We start from the raw sequence: 244 nt of genomic DNA, 5'->3' as shown, positions 1-244 counted from the left end.
AAGAAATAAAATCAAAAGAGTTAGCATCTATTCTAATATATCTGAGATTATCCCATAAATCTCCAAAGGCTCAGTAGATGAATTGAGTGCTTTGATCAGCTGTGAGGAGTCTGATTCGCATCTTAGTCACCGGATCCCCAGTTCCTTACTTTTCCTAATCGCTTCCCTCATCGCTAAACCTTCTGCCATAAGTGGTGACATAACAAAGTTAGTGGAGCTTGAAAATCTCTGAGTTTCTCTTGAA

Source organism: Brassica oleracea, unplaced genomic scaffold, assembly GCF_000695525.1.
Source record: "Brassica oleracea var. oleracea cultivar TO1000 unplaced genomic scaffold, BOL UnpScaffold01552, whole genome shotgun sequence".
Taxonomy (NCBI): domain Eukaryota; kingdom Viridiplantae; phylum Streptophyta; class Magnoliopsida; order Brassicales; family Brassicaceae; genus Brassica; species Brassica oleracea.
The sequence above is the reverse complement of the archived record's forward strand: the minus strand, read 5'-3'. Positions refer to the sequence as shown.